Source organism: Danio rerio, chromosome 5 (genome assembly GCF_052040795.2).
Source record: "Danio rerio strain M-AB ecotype USA chromosome 5, GRCz13ab, whole genome shotgun sequence".
NCBI lineage: Eukaryota > Metazoa > Chordata > Actinopteri > Cypriniformes > Danionidae > Danio > Danio rerio.
In genome coordinates this window covers 26,514,006-26,538,571 of record NC_141025.1, presented here as the reverse complement: position 1 = coordinate 26,538,571, position 24,566 = coordinate 26,514,006, and the positions used below count along the sequence as shown (strand labels likewise).

The window sequence follows — 24,566 nt, the reverse complement described above, 5'->3', positions numbered from 1 at the left end:
GAGCCCTGTCACTTTTGATTACTATTACAATTCAGACAAGTCAATCTTCTCAAGGGTGGCATGGTGGCTCAGTGGTTAGCACTGTCGCCTCACAGTAAGAAGGTTGCTGGTTTGAGTCCCTGCTGGGTCAGTTGGCATTTCTGTGTGGAGTTTGCATGTTCTCCCCATGTCCGCGTGGGTCCAAAGATGTGTGTGAATGTGGGAGTGTATGGGTGTTTCCCAGTAGTGGGTTGCAGCTAGAAGGGTTTAAATCATATGCTGGATAGGTTGACGGTTCATTCTGCTGTGGCGACCCCTTATGAATAAAGTTACTAAGCTAAAGGAAAATGAATGAACAATCTCAAAATGCTTTAAAGAATAGTATGGATTTTCATTCAAATATGGTGATAAAGTGATCCACATTGATGACTGGAAGGCAACAGAGCAGTTTTATTAAGATAATTGTTTGATTAAAGTAATTGTTTCAAATTAAATGATTGCATTTTACATTTAGTTCCCTCATTAAAGCCATCTTGACTTTTTATTTGATTTGCTTCAAATCAAAGTTTGTAATGATGTAATTACCCTAGATACTGGATGGTTTGTTTCATGACTTATTGCAAAGCTGAATAAAAAATTTAATGAAATGAAAAAATATTCTGGAACCAGCATCGCAAAAAAAAAAACAAAAAAAAAAAAATTCAGGCATTGATAATAAACATTAGAAAAGTCCAGAAGAATAAAAAAGAAGCAGACTTTACACAAACATAATTTTATTCACAATTTAAATGTTTTACAAATCCTCACCGTAGAATTAAAAGGTTATATTTGAAATTTATCTCAAAGTTGCGTTATTCACATATTCTTATTAAATGACAACATATTTACATTATGTGATTTTTTTCAAAAAATAAATTGTTTATATTTTAAGACTTTTTATTAAAAAAAACAAAACAAACAGGTTTTATCTATAAAGCCAAACTCTAGCTTGGCTCTATAAGGTTCTTTCAGCATTTCGAATGCACGCACGAGGACCAATCAGGATCAGCTAACTTTGTCATTCTGCCGGATTGCTTTGTTGACATCAGGAAGACCAGAAAGAAACACGCAATTGTTTCTTCTCAAAATTGAGAAGAAACCTAAAACTGAAAAGATGTGTATAAATTTGATGATTTGGAAGCATTTTTTAAAATTAAGATGAAATGTTAAATTTTACATTGTTCAAAAAGAAACAGATATTAAAAAATGTAATATATTAAACGTAAAAAAATATATTTTTTGTGTATATATATTCAGTGAAACATTTTTCAGTGTTTATTAAACTTTGTTAAACAACTGATTTGCTCATTTTCTTTTAAAGTCTTTAAATTTGTTATTAAATTATCAAAGGCAATTACTTAATATAATTCATGGGGCATACAATTCAATCATTATAATTCAATAATTCATAGAATGCATACAATTCAATAAATATTACCATAATAAACATTAAATAAATGTTATAGAAAGCAAAAATGTAACTTTCTCAAACATCAGCATATTGTTGCAACACCAATTTATATATTTTTAATTAAATTAATAAGCAGACTGATTGTATTTCTTGATGAGCAATGCTTCAATGAATGATCTGCCAGATAGAGCCTTATAATTTCAAGCAGAAAATGACCTATTTAGAATTAGAAGGTTCTATCTGCATTTGCAATGTTTTTTTTTTTACCCCAATTTGCAAATTGAAGAGATCTTTGATAATTTACATTTAGAGTACATTTAGGGTGTCTGTCATGTTAATGTTTGAAAGAAAACTGTTACACACATAGTGTTTGCTGTATGGAAAAACGTTAAAGCTTAAAGATCTTCAGCTTTTTCAATCTATTCCACAGATTTGTCTCTAAATTCAACACTGACACAATCTGTGTCTGTTCATCACATACTTGGAAAGACTTTTCTCTGCACTCTAGGAAAGTAGTGAGAAAAACATCAGTGCATTAGCACATTCTAAAGAGTTTTATTGAGATTACCTGTGACTCGTGATGTGAGCATTTTTATGATGCAGTGGGCTGTCGTTGCTGAACAAGACAATGTTTTTGTCTGGTAATGAGAGAGAAAGTGTGTTTGTGTCTGTGTCCTCTGTTTACCCCTCTCTCCTCTCATGGCCCTCAGCTCTCCTTTTATACAGAACACATACTCTCAGTAGGGTCCAAACTGATCTGTGTTTAAAAGTGCAGTAGTGCTTGGATTCACCAGATTCATATTTTTAAATGGATGTCTTACAATAGTATTGTGAAATGGAAAAAATATGAACATTTTTAAAACGTTTAAAATTCTACATTTTATATATTAGGTTTGAAGAACTAAAAATTACCAGTGTAAATTTGTAATTTGTAAAGATCTATTTATCAAATATAAATATTTATTTGTTATTTTACAATTTATTTATGAATTCAAGTTAATTTAAGTGCAACTTAAAATTTAATTAATATATTTTTAATTACTTTTGTTAAGCAAGGAGGCAGTCAGTTGTCCAACTGTGTGTGTAAAGACTTTGTTACAAAATACAAAAAAACAATAAATTATTTTGTCAAAAAATTGTTAAAGGTATAAGCTTCCACATAAATATTAAGCATAAAATGAAAAAAAGATTGCTGTTAGTTCAAACTAATTTAGAATAAGCTGAAACTACACGATTCTTGAGGGTTTTTGGGATAACTTAATTGTTTCATGTTCAATTCACCTACATTTAAAAAAGAAAAACTAAAATAATTTAACTTCTTCATATTGTCCCAACATAAATCGATTGTGTGAAACCGTGCATTTTTTGCACTGTGCGTATTAAAAAATATTTTTAAAGAATAATACGGTTGAAGACTAAAGTAAAGATGCTAAAAATTCAGCTTTGCTATCAAATAAGAAAATTCATTCTATCATTCAATTCATTTTCTAGTCCCTTTATTAATTAAGAGTTTGCATGTTCTCCTCAAGTTTGCGTGGGTTTCCCCCAGGTGCTCCGGTTTCCCCCACAAGTCCAAAAACATGTGGTATAGGAGAATTGGGTAAGCTAAAATTATCCGTAATGTATGTGTGTGAATAAGTGTGTATGGATGTTTTCCAGTGATGGGTTGCAGCTGGAAGGGCATCCACTGTGTAAAAAACATATGCTAGATAAGTTGGCGGTTCATTCCACTGTGGTGACCCCAGATTGAAGGAGGGACTAAGTCGATAAGAAAATGAATGAATAAATGAATGACAAGTCCTGCATTACTTTACTCGTTTCTTAGAAAAGTAATATTATTACATAACTCACATTACTTGTAATGCTTTACCCCCAACACTGCTGATTGCTATACTCACAATGATTTCTAACGTTATTATGTGATCAATTAAAAATATGCCGGTATACATACATTGCACAAGATTATTAAACAATGCAAAAAACATTTTATTCCATGCCAACTGTCACAATAAATAGTGTTTACATTTAGCAAAACTAAAAAGTTACCAAAGACCTGCAGTACCTAAAAAATAGTCCTCATCTTTAAAATTGATGCCGTGTCACTAAAAATTCTGTGGTCATAATTAATTTATCTGGCCTGTCTTCTGACCACTGCCCTTGCTGACATCATCAGCTTGTTGACTCCTCTGCTTAGTGCAGCAGTCACACCAGACAACGTCATCCTGCTTGAACTGCTATTTTTTGCACATTTTGCGCTTGCGAATGCGAAAGACGGAGGAAGAGCTTTTCTGAATTCCCACGCGTGTCGTTTTCCCAGAGACAAAAGAGTGTTTCATGTTCTTGCACTGTAGTTGGGGATGTTACCCCTGCTCATACTGGGTCAAAACATTGTTGATGTAAAACAAAAGGATAAATGTGATGTCGTGTCTAGACAAAATGCTAATGAATGTTGATAAACCTTTGTTAGCAGCGTGTTTTCTGAAAGCTTGCAAACAAACTGCGTGCGATTTTATTTATGAGTTAATTGCTCAGTTATGACAATCTTCAATATGATGTAGCTTTTTTTTACAGCTTCTTCCTTCATTTCAGTCTATGAAAAATCTGCTGATTACCCACGGTGCCTAGAAAACATCTCGTAGTCAAAATAACAACAGCATGTTGTTTTTAATTGCTCTGAACTTTGCCCTTTATTTTTCAGTCTGTCACTGTGACACAACTAATGCTGCTTATCTCTCAGCCGCGAGAGGAGGATGTGACAGCATCATCTGCTATTTATTTGGCAGCCTGTCTGTCACTCTCAGGTTTCACTATATTGTCTCTTTGTACCATACAATCATCCACAAGCCATTAGAGTCTGCATCTCTGTCCATCATCTGCCTCTGTCTCTTTTGATCGGAGCTTTTCGCACAGACAGCTTTCACTTCATGCGTAGGGGCTTTTTGCTTCTTATAGCTCATGATAAATCTACTTCATCTGGCCTGGTTGAGCACTGATCATGACTGAAATGATGGCAAAGCAAAGTCAACAGCAGCTGTTCCTCCTCAAGCTGTGAGCTGTTTATGAAGGGTCGTGAAATGTTAAGGGTCAGATTAAGATTAAGATGTGTGTGTGTGTGTGTGTGTGTCTTTCCAGAGCCTCATCACTCAAGTGTTTCATTAAAAGGGACATAACTGGAAAATCTGATTTTTTTTAGTAACATTTTACATGAAGGAAGTGTTCATAAAGATGTCATGTCTTGAAACCTTTATGGTCATGTCATACATTTGAATTAGATTTAATTCATGCATTTCCAAGAAAACAAAACTTGCCATAAATCTGTCATAAACATAATTATAACGAGGCCATTATAACGGTGTCATGAATTTTTTCTTAGTCAGTTTTTTCATTGGAACAAAATTAATGTATCATTAAAATGTCACATTAAAAGTGTCAGTTCTCTTGTCAAATAATTTTTTAACAGCGTCATTAAAATCTAATAATGAGTTTTAAAGGGGGCGGCAGGGTGGCTTGCTATAATGTAGGTACGCTATATATGAATAGGATGGACTAAATTGGCAGTAGTGAATAAGTGTCTGTGTAAATAGGTGTGTGTGTGTTTCCCAGTACTGGGTTTTGGCTGGAAGGGCATATGCCGTAATAGTTGGTGGTTCATTCTGCGGTGGTGACCCCTGATAAATAAGAGACTAAACTAAAGCAAAATGAATAATGTTTAAAAAATATATGTTTTTTTGTTTGACAATTTGTACCAGTGATGGTGTTATAAAATTCATGACACAATGATAATGACCTCACAGTTGTTAAGGTGTCTTATGGACACCCCTTCAAGTATAGGTTTAAACATATGGTATATGGAATTTGGTTCAAAAAATGTTTTTCTTATGCTGCTTGATCATCTCATCACATCTCAAATTAGTTTAGGGGTCTAAATGTAGTAGTAAAAAATACTATATCCAATCAAAACGTTCGGTCCGAACAATATGATTGTCACACCCTCGGCTCGTTCCCCCAGTCCCAACCACCCCAGGCAATCACCAGCCACCACACACCACTCACGTGAACCATCTCCTGAATATTAACAGTACCTCCGACCCCAATCACCCACTCCATAAAGTCTCACCTCCTCCAGTCACTCACTAACTGGAATCAATGTTAGATGGTCTTCCTCATCGGCTCTCCTGATCTCTCCTGTGCTCCGCCTTGGGTGTCCCCTTTTTCCTGTGGATGCAAAGCAACCCGCTCAAGTGAAGTGTGTGCTGATGTTACAGAAGAATTGAACTTACTTCTTTGAACTGTGTTTGTGAAATCCTCTCACAGCATCACTACTCACCTGCTTCATGCTTTGCTGTTATTGCTCCTCTTGAATAAATACCTTAACGATTTAACCTCCTTTGTCTTTCTTGTGTGGCCGTGACAATGATACACTGTCCTACCTGCCTATCAAGATGTGTATTTGCATACAGGTGATGTCATCAGTGCGTTCCTACTATGCAGGCTGACAGGATGCATGTACATTAAAGAGGCTGAAAACACCTGCACTGAATGCTGAATGCTCTTCTGCAGCAATGGTATACACAAAGGATTTTTTATATTATTATGTTTTTATACTTTTATACTCTTTAAGTCTACATTTATTTAATAATACAATCAATATATTAAAATAGAGAAATATTATTCAAATTATAGAGGGTGCAGTGGCTCAATGGTTAGCATTGTCACCTCACAGCAAGGAGGTCGCTGGTTCCAGCTCCGGTTAGGTCAGTTGGCGTTTCTAGTTGGAGTTTGCATGTTCTCCCCATGCTCGTGTGGGTTTCCTCCGGATGATCCGGTTTCCCCCACAGTCCAAATACATGTGCTAAAGGTGAATTGAATAAGCTAAATTGGCCATAGTGTATGAGTGTGATAATGTGAATATATGGGTGTTTTTCAGTACTGGTTTGTGGCATCCGCTGTGTAAAACAAATGCTGGATAATTTGGCGGTTCATTCCACTGTGGCAACCCCTGATAAATAAGGGACTTATGAATTAATTATTTAAATTTTAATGACCTGTTTTCTGTGTTAATATTTTGAAATGTTATTTATTCATATGATGGCATAGTTGAATTTTCAGCATCATTCCTTTCGTCTCCAGTGCCACACGATCCTTCAGAAATCAGATTTGGTCCTCATGAATAATAATAATATAACCATGAATGCACTGAGGGTGGCACGGTGGCTCAGTAGTTAGCACTGTCATCTCACAACAATAAGGTCGGTAAGTAACATGAAAAAGAAAAGCAATAAAAACTGACTTATCAAGAGTAAAATTTTACAAAAAATATGTATTTAAAATCAGTATCAATTTGATTTTCAAAATATTAAGCAAACATTAATGAGAACTATTCTTAAAGGGCACCTAGGTTACCCCTTTTTCCAGATTTGATATGTCTTTTGTGTCTCCAGAATGTGTCTGTAAAGTTTCAGCTCAAAACACCCATCAAAGTATTTATCATAGCTCTTAGTAGTTTGTATTGTATAGCTGTGGGAGTGTCTATTTGGGCACGCGCGAGTTTCAGAATAAAAATATACACACACACACACACACACATACAGGAGAAAGTGATGGTGTTTAACCTACATGGACATCTGTAGTCGAATTATTTGCCAAATTATTAAATGGTGGACTTTAACTGCTGTTTGACTCTTTCATTTAGGGAGTTCATTCATGTCCCTCGCGACAAACGAGATATTTGATTCAAGGAACATGCAATGTTTGATACCGCACGACGAATGAGAGAAAAAAAAACTCTGCATTTCCAGGAAACTTAGATGCACACGGCAGGTAGCGTCAGAAAGCCGCGTTTGTTATTCTGATCACTAAAAAGTGAAAACCCTACACGAGGTTAAAGTTTGGTTGTAGTGCTAACATGTTTACACTCGGTGCAATGGTTAACTTAGTTCGATACGAACAAACTGAATAAACAAAGAGCGCTGGTCGCTTACTTATCAAATCTGTAGAGACAGGACAATCACCAGCAACTAGAGCCGCGTCTTTATGAAGAGGAGACTACAAGCTAATCTGGATCTCAGCGTTTGCTGATGAGAACAGCTCTCAGGTAAACAATGTTCCTCCTTAGACACGTAAGTTATTGTTGTCGAGCGTCGCGTACACTGTTAATCCACATGTGAGTCTGAGCTCTCACAGAGACAAAATGAAAACGAAACTTAACTGCAGCAAACTATAAAAGCAACACTTCACGCTTGTTTTGCCAACACAACGTGGCGTCTCAGTAGTCTAAACACTGTGACAGTAATGAATATTAATGAAGTTGCACAATAGAGCGCGCTGATTGGTTTGAACCAAGCCTTACTCATGCATTAATGCATCACCCTGTAAGACGTAATAAGACTCACTCTGGCACAGACGTCCAGTCTGCACACTGGAATACAACGCTATTATGTCATGACCGTGACGCAGCTTCAAAAATTCGTTTCAAACAGGAAGTACGAATTTGCTTGAAATAACGCAAAAACAACCAATTTACACTTTTTAGAGAAATATAGGTGTCCTAATAGTGTTTTTAGCAGTGTGGGGCACATATACGACTGTCAACAGCTCAAAAAATGTGTTTTGGTGTTTCGTGACCTTTAAACAGCTTGTTGCTGTTTTTGTGTACTGGGCCTTTAAGGCTAGCCCCCACCCCCCACCCCCTTTCCCACGTGCCTGTCAGCGTGCCTCAATCTCGCAAGACAACAGACAGACGCGAAGGAAGATCTCATGTAACGTTTGTAAGAAATACTACAGTAAGAACTTTACCAATGACTATTTCATGCATTTGTTGTGGAGTTGCAACGAAGAGTCACACACAATGTCATTACAAAGTTCATGCACACACACACACACACACACACACAGAAAGCGCGCGTTTTTAGCTTTGCACTCTTTTTGCACGCTAATGTGACAGGATACAGGTTATCCACTGCTGTATGGATATTCTGTTATGTTAATGTACAAAATAAACCAGATTTAACGTCAACAAGCCGGGATTGAAGTGTCTTCTTTTATAATTGTTCTGACACGCGGCTGTGGTGAGGTAAATCTGAAGTAAATCGCTGTAATAATTCATTACAAACATGCACTGTTTTAAAACATTTTAAACTTAAAACATTTCATTTTTAAAAACATTTTAAAGTCTCAAAACTGCTCTAATTGGTCCATCGTTTTTTATATTGTTAAATTGAAAAAAAAATAATAATAATAAGGACTGGGCGTGTTTATATCACCCCAATATGACGGTATATACTCTATACCTACACACATGTCTGTGTAGGTGCTCTTTAATACTTGAGCACCAAAAATAACAGAGACCCAAATAAATGTATTGGCATGATTTCTGACACACCTTGTGACACTGTAAGCAATACAGAAAATGGCATAAATTATATTTAATAAAATATAAACAAATGTATTTATTTGTTACATTTTTTAAAATACAGAACCAAACTGAAAATTTATTGTTTTTAATCAATTCATTTATTTATTTATTTTCTAAATTCTCCTATAAGTTGTCTATATGTGTACACAACCATCACCTTAGTGATTTCACCCCTTAACACATTTTTCTGTGATCTGTCTGAAGGTGTCACACTTCACGCCACATTGTAACAACCCCTATTCTCTCCTTTTCTCATACGTCTCCTTCAAAACAATGTCAAACCTCTAGAATTGGAACAGAAGGTTTAGGTGTAAGTCTGGGTGTGTGTTGTGAATTATGAGTGCATTAGAGATACAGTATGACTGGCAGCCTTTTTTAATGAAACATCTGTGCTCATAATTCTGCTGATTGAATGCTCTATCATCATCTGGCCCTTCAGTATTATTTAACACAACTATTCAAACACATCTAGTCACCCTTTAACACTCAATCAAGGCTTTGCTACAGTATTTGGGGATATTCCATCTGTTTTAACATGAAATGTGAAAGTTATAAGTTGGAGAGATGATTTATTTGTGATGACGTTGGATTATTGATCTGTTTATAGGTGGATTGTTTCACTGACTGACCGTCTCTTGTCATCTGAGAGCAGAGATGGACAGATGGTTGTCATTGTGTGAACGCCGCTTTGCACATTCTCATAATGGCAGGATTGAAACGTACGAAACATATGCACTGCCCAACAGGATGCAGCCACTGTAAGTAATGGCCATACATCTGAACCCCCAACACTTACACATACACACGTGTGAGGAGAGCATGCACACTTAATGTACACATGCTCAACGAATTACACAGCCTCCTGAGACAAGAGGACTTGTGTGGATTCACATTTGGTGGATGACATTTTTTAGCTCAACATTAATAGTGCAAACGGATAAGGCAAGAAACTGCAGGTGAAAAATGTAAAAAAATTAAAATAAAAAAACTAACAGTGATCACCATATTTCACCAGCTGACAGATTACATTAGGAATTTTAAAAAATGTAATACAAGCTTCTTAAAATGCTATGCTTAAATATGCAAATGAGATATTAAGTCAGGAACCATGTACTAATTTACATACATTTCTAACAAAAAAAATCTGAACACCGAATGATGTCAGGTTTCTTTTTGTGTAAAATTTTGGCATTAATCAAAAGCAGATTGGTTAAAATAACAGATTCTCCTTTTATGCCAAAAGCTAAGTAATTTCCTATTTACAATATTTGAAAACTCAATTTTTGATCAGTAATATGATTTGCTCTTATTTTGTAACTTTTTTTAGAGGGAACTTACAAAATCAACTTTTGGATGCTTTAGGATAGAAATGTGTGTCGGAATATTGTGTACTGCCATATTAGACTGGTATAAACATACAAAGTCCCTTTAAGGCACTCAACGGACATCTCTGAATTGCCTCTCAGGCAGTATGCTCGGGCATTCTGTCTGAATGGGGAAACATCGAAATTTAAAAAAAAAACTGCTTGTCAATCTTACGATTACATTATTTAAAATCACCAATAATATTAATCAAAAACTGTCTCATAAGTTTCTTTTCTAAACGTTTGAATCAAACAAATTTTTTTTCAGGTTGCTCGAGCTAATGCACACACTGCAAAAATACTTTTCTTACTTTGATTTTTTTTTGTCTTGTTTCTAGACTAAATATCTAAGACTTCTTATATCAAGAAACATTTTCTAGGCAAACAAAACATAATGTCTTGTTTTCAGAAATAATAATATGACTAAGTGAGTTTTTTCTTAAAACAAGTAATATAATGTGCAATTGTTGTAAGCAAAATACTCTTGTTCCCCTTCGGGGGGAACTTCAGCACTATAAGTGGATTTGATTTGTAAAATCCACGCATTGGGAGGTTCGGTTCAGAAGCTACTCGTCTGAAAGAGTATTGAACGGGCCAATTAAGAATGAATTGGCAGCGCAAGCCTGCGCAGGTGAGCGGCATAAGCAATCAACTGAGTATATAAGCTTACCTGGCGCCAGCAGACGCTATCCTTTTCGCTTCAGAGACTTTCTGATCGAGTCGATGAGGGTTCCTCCTGCTGTGACCAGCGATTCTGAGCGAACGAGAGCATTCTCCCGGTCCAGAGTGTGTACACGCAGTGGCAGACGGTCGAGCTGGGTTTCTCCCTTGCCTGGCGTTCTTTGGGTCCGGTCCTCCAGAGCGGTGCGTATAAAGTTGCAAACTTCACAGAAAGAGCAACACAGTCGTGCAGCACGTCCTTATCAGGACGGCGCTCCGACTGTGCGTTTCTGGATGCGGTGGTTTCCTGTCCTCGGATGATGGGCGCGGGCACTGCGTTACATGTCTGGGGGTCCAGCATGTTAATGCGCTGCTCGCGGGCAGTTCATGTCGTCATTGCGATGCCATGACTGTTGCGCAAGATCGCGGTTAGCCTTTGCAAAAGGGTGAACCACCCCAGTCGTCCCCTGCTCTGCAGCGGGCACTCGGGCAGATCTGAGGGTTTCAGCGAGAGATAATCCGTCGCCCACGGGCCCGCGGACCTCCCGCTCCTCTAAGCGCTCCATCCAAGCTTCGGGCGGGGGAAGCGATCCGTCTAACAGATGGTAGCCCTTACGCCCGATGACACCGGAGACCAGATGTCCACCGCGGCATCGGAGGGTGGGCTTTCATTGTCCGATGATGATCCAGACCCGCTCGCCCCCTTCGGGCTGGTGAGCGCTGTCACTACGGATCCTGAAACGGACATGTTAGCCGTGCTTTCCCGGGCTGCTTCGGCCGTGGGTTGGAGATGGTTTATCCCCCAGCTCCGCGGCTGGACCGACTAGAGGGGCGTTCCCTTCTTCCCGGAGGTGCACAGTAGGCTCACGCGGTCTTGTAAAGCACTTTTTTCTGCTCGTGCTGCGTGTTCCTCCACCCTAACCACTCTTGACGGTGAAACAGCCAGGGGGTATGTGGCGATTCCTCAGGTTGAGTGCGCGATGGCGGTAAATCCGCGCGGCGCCTCTTCTTGGCGGGGTCCGCCTCGTCTCCCATCCAAAGCCTGTAAGTTATCTACCTCCCTCGGAGCTAGAGCTTACATAGCTGCGGGCCAGGCTGCTTCCGCCTTGCATGCGATAGCCACCTACCAGCGCTACCAAGCGCAGGCGCTGGCCGAGCTGCACGAGGGTGGGTCCAACCCAGGCTTACGAGCTTCGCACCGCCGCCGACTTAGCTCTTCGGACTACTGAGTCCGCTGCGTGTGCGTTGGGGAGGACGATGTCCACATTAGTGGTCCAGGAGCGCCACCCCTGGCTGATATGCGCAAAGTCGACAAAGTCCGCTTTCTTGACTTCCCCATATCCCCAGCCAGGTTCGGCGACACTGTCTGTGAATTCACCCAGGAATTCAAGGCGGTGAGAGAGCAGTTGGTGGGTGATGTCTTATCGGCGGTCCGTAGCCCGCTCCGCCCGCCGTGCCATTCATACCTGCTCCTCGCCGAAGGCGCCCGCCTACGAGAGCTGCTCCGCCCCCGCACACGCCTCAGGCGAAGCGAGCGCGTCGGGCACCTCGGAAGCAGGCAGCCCCCCTGCCCAGAACGCCGCTAAGTCCGGCAACGGACCGCGAAGCGCCCCTGGGACAGGCCATCTGGAGAAGAGGGAACTTGCTCTTTCCCCGCTGGAGGGCGGGGCCCCATTTCCAACGGCACTTTTTACTGCCATGAAAACATTATGAAAGGGCACTTTTCACTTCCCCAGATGTGACAGCCCGAAATCTGCCAGTCTGGGACGCTATGCTTTCTAGCTTGCAGATTCGGTGCGTTTCGCCAGTGGCTCACGAGCGCTGGGAGGACGGTCTCCTTTCTCCCACCCCTCGAGCCTCTCCTCCGGAGCTCGGGTTTGGAGTGAGAGCAAATATCTCACCTCCAGCTTTTCCGTGGGACCCGCGAGCTTCCCGGATCAGCACACCCACTCCGCGCTGCCCCACTGCTGGTACGTCAGCGATTGTAGCGATGAGTCCATTAGCGAGAGCTCTGCCTGCCTGGTTAGCGCGGGCCAGCTCTTCGCGGTGGCTCATACGCACAATCAGACTCGGCTATGCGATTCAGTTCGCGAAACGGCCCCCCAAGTCACGGGTGTGTATTCACCAGGGTCAGCCCCCTGTCCGCCCCTGTCTTGCGAGAGGAGATTGCTGTCCTCCTGGCGAAGGATGCAATCGAGCCGCTCCCTCCAGCCGAGATGGAGAGTGGGTTTTACAGCCCACGCTTCATCGTGCCCAAAAAGAGCGGTGGGTCACGGCCAATCCTAGATCTGCGCGTTTTGAACCGCTGCCTGCACAAGCTGCCGTTCAGAATGCTCACGCAGAAGCGCATCCTCCGGTGCGTTCGTCCTCTGGGTTGGTCTGCAGCATTAGACCTGATGGACGCGTATTTCCATGTCTCCACTCTTCCTCGCCACCGACAGTTTCTGCGGTTTGCGTTTGAAGGTCGAGCTTGGCAATACAAAGCCCTCCCCTTCGGGCTCTCTCTGTCTCCGCGGGTCCTCACCAAGCCCGCGGAGGGTGCCTCAGCGCCCCTTCGGCTCGCGGGCATCTGCATACTCGATTTCTTTACGACTGGCTGATTTTTGCCCTCTCTCGGAGCAGTTGATTATGCACAGAGACAAAGTGCTCTGGCACTTCCACCTGTGGGGGTTTCAGGTCAACCGAGAAAAGAGCAAACTCGCCCCCGTGCAGAGGATCTCTTCTCTCGGGCTGGAGCTGGACTCGGTCACCATGGCAGCGCGCCTCTCCGGAGAGCGCGCTCAGCTGATGCTGTACTGTCTGAGAGAGCTCGACAGTAAAATAGTGGTCCCACTGATACTATTTCAGAGGCTCCTGGGGCATATGGCATCCGCAGCTGCTTTATGCCGCTCGGATTATTCTATATGAGACCACTTCAGCACTGGCTTCACGATCGAGTCCCCAGACGCGCATGGCACGCGCGCGCACACCGAGTCTCTGTTACTGCGCTGTGTCGCCGCGCCCTCAGCCCTTGGAGCGACCCCTCGTTCCTACAGGCCTGGGTGTCTCTAGAACAGGCGTCCAGTCTTGTTGTCGTTTCAGCAGACACTTCCAACACGGGCTGGGGGGCTGTGCGTTGCGGGCATGCGGCTGCGGACCTGTGGAAAGGTACCCAGTTGCATTGGCATATCGCCTGGAGCTGTTGGCAGTGTTCCTCGCTCTCCACCGTTTTTTTCCGGTGCTGGAGCGGCAACACGTGCTGGTCAGGACGGACAGTACGGCGGTGGTGGCGTATATCAGCCGTATAGGGGGTATGCGCTCTCGCCGCATGTCTCAGCTCGCCCGCCGTCTGCTCCTCTGGAGTCATCCGCGGCTGAAATCGCTGCACACCATTCATATTAAGGCAAGCTCAACCGTGCAGCCGATGCGCTCTCACGGCAGCCTTGCGTCCTGGAGAATGGAGACTCCACCCCGAGTCTGTTCAGCTGATATGGGCGCGATTCGGGGAAGCCCAGATCGATCTGTTGCTTCCCCCGAGATCGCTCATTGCTAGTTGTTCTTTCCCTGACCGAGTGCTCTCGGCACGGATGCACTGGCTTACAGCTGGCCTCGGGGCACGCGCAAATACGCGTTTCCCCCAGTGAGCCTGCTCGCGCAGTTACTGTGCAAGGTCAGGAAGAGGACGAGGAACAGGTTGCTGGTTGCGCCCCTCTGGCTCAACCGGACCTGGATGTCAGAGCTCTCCCTCGCGATAGCCCTCCCCTGGCAGTCCCTTCGAGAGAGCACCTACTCTCTCAGGGACAGGGCACCACCTGGCACCCTCGCCGATCTTTGAAGAGATTTTAGACGCGAGGAAGACTTAGGTAACCTCCGATTGCGGTGGCTAATACCGTCACTCGGGCTAGAGCCCCCTCCCCGAGCGCGCCTATGCCCTGACGTGGAGTCTATTCACTGAATGGTGTGTCTCTCGCTGAGAAGACCCCCGTAATTTGCCAGATCAGCGTTGTGCTTTCTTTACGCCGAGAGAAGCTGGAGAGCAGGCTGTCGCCCTCCACACTCAAGGTTACGTGGCTGCCATCTCCGCTCTCATAACGCGGTGGCTGGCGGCACCGTGGGAACGCATAACCTCATCATCCGGTTCCTCAGGGGCGTTAAGCGAATTAATCCATCCCGCCCCCTCTCATGCCCTCTTAGGATCTCGCCCTCGCTACACAAGCCGCGTCAGATCCCTTCGATCCTCGACTCAGTATCTTTCTGTCCCTGAAGACAGCTCTGCTGGTCGCGTTGATATCGATTAGAGGGTCGGGGACCCGGAGGCATTTTTCGGTCAGTGACTCGTGCCTGTAATTGGGCTGGCTTCTCTCACGTCCTGAGACCCCGCCCGCGATATGTGCCCAAGGTTCCTACCACTCCGTTTTAATACGAGGTAGTGAGCCTGCAAGCGCTGCCCTCGGAGGAGGCAGACCCAGCCCTTCTTTATTGTCCAGTTCGCGTTTTGCGTATTATCCGGACCGCACTCAGAGTTTAGATCATCTGAGCAGCTCTTCGTCTGTTATAACGGTCGGCAGCAGGGAAGTGCCGTACCGAAATAAGTTCCCACTAGATTGTGGATGCCTTTCTTTCACTATCAGAGCCGAGATAAGCCGCGTCCCCCGAGAGCGCGTGCGCACTCCACTCGGAGTTTCGCATCCTCTCGAGCGCGCGCACGCGGCGCCCCTCTAACAGACTTCTGTAGAGCTGCGGGCTGGGTGACACCCAACACATTTGCAAGGTTTTACAATCTGCGAGTGGAGCCGGTTTCCTCAAGGGTATTAGGTAACCCTTGGTGATTGAGGAAACAATTCGGTAGGGTGTTGAAACACGCTTGCTGCGCCATTTTCCCTAACACGGAGATACGTGCGCCTTTTTATCTGTCAGTAAAGTTCCCCATCAGGTGAGCCCTGCAGATTCCTCCGTGGCCCCCAGCACTGACTCAGCGGAGGAGTCACTTGCTGGCCCACTACGTTGTAGGTCTGCCCGCTGGTCAGCCCGCGTTTTGGGTAAAGGTGCCTGCTATGCGTGATCCCCACTAGGCGATCCCATATGCTTATTCCGCCACGGTTAAGTCCCCCCCCTGGGCGGACCCGTGTCTTCCCTCCCCGCTAACCACTCTTTTGCTATGCGTACTCCCCCTTTTTAGGGCTAGTCCATATGTAAATTCTGCCATCTATCCCCCCTTGGGTAACGGATGGCCTCCGCAGCGTCCTCCCTATCGGGATTGCACGCTTCCCAACGTACTGTCGTATTTTCCTAGAATTATCTAGATGCTCACGACTTCCCAAAAAATATATCTAAATCCGTAAAACTTCTGTTGAAGTAGGATAAATTAGGGCCAGGGACACGTTGGAGGACCGCGCCCCCCATGATGCGGGTGCGTCACGCTTGCTTGACTATCTCCTCATCGGGGGTGTTGGTAAGGTGCAGTCATTATGGCGCTTTCAATGGGCTCCCAATGCGTGGATTTTACAAATCAAATCCACTTATAGTGCTGAAGTTCCCCCCGAAGGGGAACGTTCGAGGTTACTAAAGTAACCCTTCGTTCCCCGAGGAGGGGAACGGAAGCACTATACTCCGTCGCCATAATGACTGTCCCTTAGCTGTTGAAAGTCTCTTCAGCTTAAAAAGGATAGCGTCTGCTGGCGCCAGGTAAGCTTATATACTCAGTTGATTGCTTATGCCGCTCACCTGCGCAGGCTTGCGCTGCCAATTCATTCTTAATTGGCCCGTTCAATACTCTTTCAGACGAGTAGCTTCTGAACCGAACCTCCCAATGCGTGGATTTTACAAATCAAATCCACTTATAGTGCTTCCGTTCCCCTCCTCGGGGAACGAAGGGTTACTTTAGTAACCTCGAACGTTTTTCCTTTTGACATTTGACTACTTTTCTTACCCCATTGGCAGATTATTTGCTTGTTTTAAGGAAAACTCATTGTGGCATATTATTTCTTAATACAAACTATAGGATTTGCTTATCTAGAAAAATCTTCTTTAAGAAGAATTAAGAATTTAATATTTAAGAATTGTCAGACATTTGGACAAGAACCAAGACAAAAAATCTAAGTAAGAAAAGCATTTTTTGTAGTGCACTCGAAAGAAATCCTGACATCATTCTCATTTATGGCAGTGTTATACATTAATATCCTCTGGATATTGATTATCAGCTCTGCTCTTCTGAAGTAATTCAAAACTTGGTCTTGATGGTGAATCTCCTCTGAAAATGACCAACTCTTTGTTTACAAGTGTGTGGCCGTCCGAGTAGTTCCTCTCATGTTATGTGTGTTTGACAGGACAGTCTGCACCTCCATTGCGTTCATTTAAAAGTACAGATTTGACGCTTTATGTGGATATATTTCTTATTTCTGTAAAGCAAGTGTTCGCTGAGATTACTGTGTTTGTTGATCACAAAACTTGCTGTAAAAATACACGTCAAGTCCGAGCTTCTTCACCAAAGAAACATCAGTCTATAGCGATTGATGATTGGCTCCTGTACTAGTAGATGGGGCTTCATTTGCCATGACCGTTACACTTTTCCCCATTTTTTAGCATTTTTTAGGCCATTCGTACCCTTACCTAACAGTGCGGTTTTCGCCACCCACTGTTATTGATTGACACATCTACTGTATGTCTCTGTATTAACACTATTATAATGTCCACAAAACTGTATTTGCAAAGAAACTTGGATAAGCTGTATTACAACTACACTGTAATACCCCCAAAATTTGAGGAAACCGATTACAACAAACCAAAACTAATGCTAACGAGAACTGTGAACTTACACCATCTGAGTAAATGAAACAATTTAAACACAGTAAAACCCAATAAATGAAGAGAACTCAAACCAACTGAGTACTGTAAAACCCAAAAAGTTAAGGAAACTCAAACTCTTTGAGGAAACAGATTGCTACAAACCATTTGAGTTAAAAATCTATATGAGTACTGTGAACTTACTACATTTAAGTTGAAGTAATGAGCTATTTAATTAACGCTTCACCTTCAACACAGGATATACTGTAGGTCTTTTTACTTGTATAGTGGGTACCCATGTCACATTTACTGCTATAGATGTAGTAGCACAATATGTTAAACATGCTTGTGTGTAGGTGTGTGTATGTCAATAGCACACAACAAAGTTTGTAACAGTATTTGTGTGTGGCTCATTTATAGTTGCAGAAAGGCTGAATAATAAACTCAGTGTCTTCAGAGTTGCTGTTCATGGTTTTATCTATGATCTGACACTGGGTACCTTTCTGAAGCAGACATGCCAGTGTTTGGGGAGAAACAGCTCATATGCATTTAAAGAAACTGGTGCAAAACTGCCAAAATTCCCTCTGACCCCAAATTTAAATTTTTAACAGGGTATAATAAATTATCTGACAGGCATTTTGAACTGAAACTTAACAGACACATTCTGGAGAGACCAAAGACATATTTTAAAAGGCGTCATAATCTGAGCCTTTTGAAGGTGATTTTTTTGTTTCAATATTTAGATTTTCCTGAACGCTCAGACTCAGACTGCCATATTTTGTAGTTCCTCTGAAAGATCCACCCTCAAGAGGCTCTGATTGGTCAGCTAACATAATGTGCTGTCATTCACGGATTGGCTGCATGTTTGATTGCGCTGTGTAGCTGTTAGCTGTAACAGTTTGTGCCTGAATGAAACAGAAAAGGATGACACAGCTGAACCTCATGCCTGCTCTATAAAATAAATTCTGACAAGTGTCTTTCACATATTTTCAGAATAAGCATGTGTAAGTAATATAAAACGTTCACATATCTTTTGCGAGTTTGTTATTTGATATGTAAAATGCATGGAAAGCGGCAACATAGAGAGACACTGAAAGCGGCTACATAGAGAGACACAGAAAGCGGCCACACAGGGAGACACCGCAGCGCTGGTGAATATTGTTGGTGTTTACAGCGGTTTGACAGATAAAGTTGAACTTGTAGCTAGAAAGTTAGCTGTGCCAAACAGTATTTCCCCTTGTTTACATTATTGTTTACGTCCTCACTACAACACACCGCTAGAAACTGTACACATAATAGATCAATTTTAACAAATAAAAATACTTACAGGTTGTGGTTCACAATCCACAGCTTTGTTGATTGGAGAAGTTTTTAGCTGAATCCAGCAATGAACAAGGAGAGATTTTGGAATTTCTCCTTTGTCAAATGTTAGCTATATATATATATATATATATATATATATATATATATATATATATATATATATATATATATATATATATTATTATTATTATTTTTTATATATATAGTATAATTTATTTTAAATATGTTCCAAATAATTGAAAAAAAAACACTTTTTAAGCACTTCTCTCTTTATGTCGTGTCCTTTGGAACCCCAAATACAGAAACAGAAGAAGCCCTGTGGAAATAGCAGCGTTCGGACGGCATTTTAGCTTTCTCTGCTGTAACATTACAGCACCTCTGGCCACACCCCATTGCTGCGTGTGATAAATGCACATAAGCTGAAGCGTTTGTGATCTCACTAACCCAAATGTATTTTTTGTAGTCCGCAAACTCCGTTTGTTGTAGGCTTTGCTAAGCTAACTCTGTAAAAGCCGATGCCTCCCTTTGCATTGAACATTGAGCATATTACATTCAGAGATGTTGTTTATGTTCACACAGCTACATTACACATCCACTAAAGTTTAGAATATGGTATAGTGGACCACCCCTTTACATGTTATATACAATCAGGCAAAATTATGTTTGAACAAATCCCTCATTTAAATAGTTTAGAAAATAGATATTAATAAAACTGTTAAATTTGGTTTATGTATGTGCTGCTGAAGTGGAGATTTATGGTTCATTGCAGGAAAAAAAACTGCCTTTAAAATATGTATTGTAATTGATATCTAAAGTGACAAATAGATAAATTTTGAAAAAAGAAGAAGAAGTAAAAAGCAATGTTTTTTGCAGTGTCTTGCTCACTGACAGCCTTGATCTGCACATCTCAGTTTCTGAGCTGATGTAGAGCTCAAACATTTGTAGACGCAGATGATGAAAGCTGCAGCTTTTATTTCAGGCACATTTGTTATCGTTCAGTCTGATACTGAAACTGATTTTCTCCTGCAGTACCTTGAGCTATTGTTCTTGATGGCATTAAAGTTTCCTTCATCAGATATTTATGAAGCCTATAGTGCATCAGTTAAATGCTCCCCTAGGATTACAACATCTACTCACATGTAAATGAAGAAGCAGGTTATATGTCAGAATCTGATATCTTTTATAGCTCTGCCAATGAACGCACGTGAACTTCAGCTGTGCAACAGTTTAACTGATGCAACTATTTGGCAGCATTGTAATATTATAGATTGTAAACGTATTTGTGGTCCAGCAATTCAATGTTTATTATAGGTAAGTAAAATTTTGTGGAGTAACTTTCTAGAAGTAGAGATGCTTTTAACTTACAGTTCTCACTAGTTAATTTGTTTTCAAAGCAGTTGAAAAAGCTGCTTGATATTTTTATATATGAAAAATATGTCATCAAAAACTGCGGCACAGTGCCTCGGCGGTTAGCACTGTCGCCTTACAGCAAAAATGTTGCTGGTCCAAGCCCCAGCTAAGTCAGTTGGTGTTTCTGTTTTTAGTTTGCATGTTCTCCCCGTATTCATGTGGGTTTCCTCCAGGTGCTCCAGTTTCCCCCACAGTCCAATGACATGCAGGTACAGGTGAATTGAATAAACTAAATTGGCCTAAATGTATGTGTGTGAATGCAAGAGTGTATGGTTGTTGCCCAATACTGGTTTGCGGCTGGAAGGGCATTCGCTGTGTAAAACATAGGCTGGATAAGTTGCCAGTTCATTCTGCTATGGCAACTCTTTAAAAAATAAAGAGACAAAGCCGAATGAATGAATGTCATCAAAAAGTCCAATGTGCCCTCTTTTAGTCTCTCACTGTGTAAACATGAATCATTATAGTGAATTTTGTTTCAGATGTTTCAAGCTCCTGTAAATACACCAGTACAAAAAGTCATGGATTAAAAGCACTGCATGACATTTAATAATACATTTTTTTTGTTATTTTGTTAAGTGCTGCTGTTTTTAGTAAGTTTTTAGCTATTATATTGGCTTAAGAAGTATTGTGGTTTTTATGTTTAGCCTAGACTCGCTAGCTGTATAAGTTATGTGCACTTTTTAATGTGTATGTTTGGGTGGCTACATCAAATGAAATGTATGAATGTGATTTTTACATAAAAAGTATGTTAAATTCAAATAAAAAAAGTTTGTGAATGCAAAATTATTAGGTATGGGTGAATGGATTAATCTTAATTCAGTCTAACAGATATAATTACATAAAATGTTGTCATACTGAATTGTTTTTTAATGTCCATGGGTTGTAAATCAGATAAAAAAAATGCGCAAAACCTTTCCAAATTTCTGTCTTCTGTTGAGCACGATCAAGATATTATGACGAATGTAAAAATATAGTGGAAGTCAATGACTGCTTCTGACGTTCTTCAAAGTGAAGTTTATTATAAACTAATTTCTAGAGGATCATGCTCTAGATTGCTTGTGCTTATGATTTATGCTTATGATTGATCATGGCTGGTCCTGCATTAGCAAATTCATGACTCATTAATCAGATGATTCCTAAGTCACTATAAATAATCTAAGTTCTCCATACTACAGCCATCTTCGTTTTGAAGAATCCCCCCTTCCACCCCTACTCCTCCTCCTTTCTTAGATGGGTGGCAAGATGGGGCAGTGGTTACCACTGTTGCCTCACAGCAAGAACGTCACTGGTTCTAGTTTATGTCAAGTCAGTCAACGTTTTTGTGTGGAGTTTACATGTTCCCATGCTCACATGGTTTTCAACCGGGTCCCCTGGTTTCCTCCCACCCACCAAAAACATGCAACTTAAGTTAATTGACTAATCCAAATCGGCACCATACACGTGCTGCTAAGTAGTTATAGCAATCCCTATTTGTTCAATAGCTGCAACAGCAGGGGAGTTTTGAGATCTCAAACTCCCCGCTTACCCTGCAACGGGAGGGAGCCCTGGGCTCGAGGATCTGATGAGCTCAAAGCTCTCTCCTGGGACAGCATAGCAAGCACACTTTATAATCAATCAGCAGCTATGTGTGAACTCTTCAAATACCTTAATTTGTGTTCAACAGGAAAAAGAAACTTAAACGATTCAAATAAGTGGAGGACGAGGACGTAAATGATGACAGAATTTTAAATTTTTAATGAGCTTTCCCTTTTTGTAACAACCCTAAAATAAGAAAATATTTTAGGGTGTTGCATGATTTTGTCCTTTAGGAACTTACGGGTAATTGAAAAATGGCCGGAGGAACAAAACGGAGAAAATTTGATAAATGGTTAAACCTATATTCCCACAACCAAGAACCCCTCCTGAAATGTATTGCGTGTGGCGTGCAGAAAAGTTGTTTTGAGGGAACAGGGAAGGTTATGGTGTTTAATAAAAGAATGCAAAGACAAAATAATTTTTTACAAAATAACAAAGTGCACAGATACATAGTTTATAACAAGCACTTTTATTTCAGGACATTGATGTTATTTCATCTGAAGCTGACTATTGAGGGGTGGGGTTTTCTATTTGCGCGACATTCTTTCATAGCAAACCATGAAGGTCGTGAGTAAGAATATTGTAATTGAAGCCATCAAACTGATGTCAATAAAGAAGCACCGCATCTCCAAATGAGGAAGCAAATGGTTAAACTTTAATTGAAAATTACCAAAACAATCAGTGGTTTAACTTGCACAAATTAATCATGGAGAAAGTCTTTTTTTATTTTGGCTAGAAAAAAAAAGCAGTTTTTCATTTTTTAAAAACTATTTTAAGGTCAATATTATTAGCCCCTTTAAGCTATATATTATTTCAATAGTCTACAGAATAAACCATCAGTATACAATTGCCTAATTACCCTAACCTGCCTAGTTAACCTAATTAACCTAGTTAAGCCTTTAAATGTCACTTTAAGCTCTATAGAAGTGTCTTGAAAAATATCTAGTCAAATATTATTTACTGTCATCATGGCAAAGACAAAATAAATAAGTTATTAGAGATGGGTTATTAAAACTATTATGTTTAGAAATGTGTTGAAAAAAATCTTCTCTTTGTTAAACAGAAATTGGGGGAAAAAACACTACAGGGGGCTAATAATTCTGACTTCAACTGTATTAGCCTGAGCTCATGAGGAAACTAAACTATTTTGCACTTTGTCAGTTTAGTGGCTAATTCGTATGAATTCATACAAGTTCAGTCATATGAAAATGTACAAATTTTAAAAGGAGGGGTGGCACCCAACCCAACCCCGCCCCTAAACCCAACCGCCATTGGGCGATAAACAAATTATATTAAATTGTACAAATGAGATCGTACAAATTGATATGAAAGCCACTAAATTAAAAAGTTGTGAATTGCCATGAGATAGGGTTGGACATAATCTAATAAAGTAAATAGAATATCAAAAATGGGAGAGTATTTTCTTTTAATTCTGCATGGCACAAATTATGTTGTTATAAGTCGTTAAAGTCAGTAATATACACTGTCAATAATGACAAAATTGTTTGCAGTTACAGAGACAGATTCATTTTTCACTCACTGTCGGCAGTTGTAAAGTTGATCCTAGGATCCTGCATATGTGTGAATGTGTTCAATAGGCTGATGCAGAATTCATGAGAAAGCATGTCTACGTATCAACACGTGTGCACTTTAACGTCGTCTAACATGAGGCCTTTACCGCCCTCTCTCTCTCTCTCTCTCTCTCTCTCTTTCTCTCTCTCTCTCTCTTTCTCTCTCTATGTGCTTCTATGCCGAGCGCCTAACTGTAGCTGACAGGCAGCAGCTCATTAGAGAAGACGCTCATTTTGTTCCTCTGTCCGGGACTCTGCTGAGGGGAGGGGGGGCGGCTGGGACCGGCTGCCCCAAACAATGCTGCTGTTTGTCCACCACAGGACAGCCTTACATCCATAGCTCAGGATTGGGTCTGGGTGCAGGGGGGGATGTGATGGGGGAGTGATAGTGTGTGTTTAGGGGGGCTGTTCTGTACTCTCCTGCACAAAGATATAATTAATGAAATGGGCAAATGGTACGAAAAATTGGCTCTTGAACATTCGGTGCTTTGCTGATGTTACTATAGAAACGTTTTTGTGTGTGGCCGCGTGCATGAGATGTTAGAGACGGATGAGTGACTGGGTTTTTTTTTTTTAAGTATTTGTCTTTTACAGAGACAGATAACTCTGGGTTAGTCTGTGGAGAACTCAGAGGGAAAGAGGGATGCAAAACATCTTTATTTTGATCTATTCTGCTTTAAATACTGGGTTGTCAGAGTTAGTTAAAAATTGTATAGGTCATACTATCATTAAATGTGCAAAAATATTATAGATTTTATTTTCATTTCAAATTAGTGTTGATGTACTGCAGGATATAGAAAGCAGAAGATCATTTCAGAGCTTGTTTATTCAATAATTCATTATTTTTACTACACCTTATATATGGAGCTAATAATATGCCAAAACAATGAATTTGAATTGTGTTCACTTGAATTATTGACAATTGTAATTTAATAAATCTAAATTTTTTATATGCCATTAAAACTGTTTTGAATTTGAATTTCTTCATTTGAATTTGAATTTCATAACTTGAATATTGAACATCTAAAATGTAAGACAACTGAATTTTTCAAGGCTGA

General features: G+C 41.0%; 1 long non-coding RNA gene across 5 annotated transcripts in view; it reads left to right on the top strand.

The window, feature by feature from the left end:
- The window catches only part of LOC141385815 (uncharacterized), a 120,330-nt gene that overhangs the window by 13,682 nt on the left and 82,082 nt on the right, over positions 1-24,566 (top strand). For 2 of the 5 annotated variants that reach the window (XR_015491216.1, XR_015491215.1), the window contains exons 1-2: positions 8,116-8,211; positions 9,451-9,601. This is a non-coding gene — a long non-coding RNA (uncharacterized LOC141385815). Of the gene's footprint in view, positions 1-8,115; positions 8,212-9,450; positions 9,602-24,566 lie in introns of those variants that run through there. The other 3 variants (XR_015491218.1, XR_015491217.1, XR_015491219.1) reach the window with 2 other exon arrangements.